This window comes from Volvox carteri (assembly GCF_000143455.1).
Source record: "Volvox carteri f. nagariensis unplaced genomic scaffold VOLCAscaffold_91, whole genome shotgun sequence".
Classification (NCBI taxonomy): Eukaryota; Viridiplantae; Chlorophyta; class Chlorophyceae; order Chlamydomonadales; family Volvocaceae; genus Volvox; species Volvox carteri.
In genome coordinates this window covers 181670-184338 of record NW_003307634.1, presented here as the reverse complement: position 1 = coordinate 184338, position 2669 = coordinate 181670, and positions in this window count along the sequence as shown.

The window sequence follows — 2669 nt, the reverse complement described above, 5'->3', positions numbered from 1 at the left end:
CGCCCGTCGCTGTTTAGTTCATTGTTCCACTCCGCCGCAGCAACCGCCCCCAAAACCACAACCATCAGACATCCAGGGCTGACATGCTTCGAAAGGAGCACGTAAGATGCCCTGCCAGAAACGACAGAGGCGCCAGCTGACATCGAGATGGATTCGATGGTGAAGCAGATGAAACCCGATTATCGGTGCGGAGGAGCTTCGGGAACCGGAGGGTGCAATGCATCTCTGGAAGCCACACGAAAGTGCGCGAAGTGAGCTAATGCAGGGCAGGGAAATTGCTAGAAAGAAACTAGGAAAGTGTTTCCTGCGGACCAATTGCAACAAGTACCGGTCCTGGGTAAAACCATCTACGTAAAACTTATCGTGGCTTCTGCTTAGCAGTGAAGCTGTATGTGATGCAATTCGCAAAATCAACCAGGATACCATGCAGGAGCCAGACCACGCCCAAGCATAATATCGTGACACTTCCCTAAACCTTTGTAGCCCCCTCCCACGAATACAAGTTGCAACCCTTGCAAGCAAAAGACATATAGGTCACAAAGGATGCAATTCTCTTCCTGTGTGACCTGAGGCGTTTAAGGTCCATTTATGACATTCGCCATAGACATAACAAATTGCAGCATTTCGAGGTTTTCGAGATTATACCGGGGGCTTCGCGAGATTTCGCAACAAGGCTAAAAATCGGAAACTTTTTCGCAGCCGCAGTACAGGTTCACTGTGAGCACGCTCTGGCGACCTTGTGGCCTCCTACACAATTGAAGCAAATGCCAGCAGCACTCAGGGTCCAGATCTACTTAGACATGGTCTCCATTCGGCAAGCCCCGCTTTCTGTGGGGGGCGAGGACGCCAGTTCCATTTCGCCAATTAGTAGCTCTATACCACAGTTACTGTTAACATCATACGTATGACCCTCCTCCTTCAGACCAGCGACCACATCCAAGCTGCTGCTTGACAAATTGACAGTAGAGATGCACGCTTAGACCAGAGACTCACTTTCCGCTCCGAAACCTCCGAAGTTCCGGCAATCGGTACCCCGCCCGGGGGCTGAATCCATCACCCTGACGGCCGGGCGGGAGTGAGCCCCACCCTGGAGTTAGTTGGCAACTTGCGACTTGCGACTTCAGAAGTACGTAAGAATGCACTTCGCCTCGCATCCCGCAATTTGTTATGCAAGCAGCCATAATACGCATCAAAGGTGTTGAGGTTCAGAAATCCGCAATTTTTTTTGGGACTGACGCCGTCCCCATTGCGGGCGACATTTGCACATTGCTGAACTGAGCCCAAGAACTTGACCTCTCTTAAACTTCGGTCAAACGTAAACCCTGCCTCAGCATACAGCGTGTAGCCGTCCTTCAGACCTTGTTGTGCTTCAGCACTCTCGCATCCAACACCGCAACGCACGAACGAGCGGTCAGCAGAAAGGAGGCTCACAACTATAGATCTTAAACAGTAGTTGGACCTCGGAGCTCAGCAGCCCTTGCATCGGTTGCGAAAGCGCTACTGTTACGTTAAGGCTTATCACAACCAGTCATGGTGGTGTCAAAAGACACCGGATGCGATACACCAGAGAAGATGTAGCCATCCAGTGTACGACCCGCACTAATGTACGACGTCGCAAAAGGAAGGTCTTGAGAATAGCTACGTGAACCCCGTTGAAGAGAAGCATTGAGAGTTATGTAACTGCTCTTGCACGTTACATCATTCCCCCCCTAAATGGCTGGTCGTCCCGACAGCCAGCCAACCTTGGCTTCACCGCCACACGAGAGGAAAAAGCAGGGCTTCCGGAACCCCACTGGTGACAGACAAGTGGTTGAGAAAAGCATTAAAGCGCGAAGGCTTTTTGATCACACGGCCGTGACGAGTAGTCTGAGGAGCTCGATGCGGCTTCGAGCCAGAAGCGTCAGCGTCACCCGAAAGTGTCGCCTGACCTTGGGACTTCGAGGTTGGAACTGAATCAGATTGACGTGCCCAGTAGTCGCGCAACAAATCACCGCAGTTAGTTAGGTTCGTTTCGGGTTCCCACGAATCAAATTCCGGGCCCTGACCTTTCCAACGCATTAGGTAGAAACGCTTTTGTCGACGTCCTTCTTTCACTTCTTTGTGAAGCAAAATGGACTCAACTTCGAACTCCAATTCACCCTCAACAATCTGAGGTGGCGGAGGTAGCTGAACGCGATCACCATCGTGATACGGACGAAGGAGTGACACATGAAATACATCATGTATCCGCACCGCAGGAGGAAGATCCAACCGATACACAACCGCGTTGATCTTTTCCTTAACCACAAAGGGTCCGATAAAGCGAGGCAGCAATTTGCGCACACCTTTAATAGTCATGTGTTTCGTACTCAAGAGTACACGATCACCAACAGAAAGTCCTCGTTCCGAGCGACCTTTGTCAGCCCATTTCTTCATCCGATCTCGAGCAGCAGCCAAGCAAGACTTAGCTCGTTCCAAAGCATTCTGCATATCCGTACTGAATTTAACAGATAACGGATTAGACAGTTTGGCCACGCTTTGCAAGCGCGTCTTGGCCCTCTCCTCCCCCAATTTGCGAACCAGGTGAGAAGCCGGAGTTAGGGGTTCATATCCGTACATCAACCGAAAAGGAGTAGTTCGCGTAGACTCATGCAACGAATTGTTCATGGCGAACTCAGCCATCGGCAGAT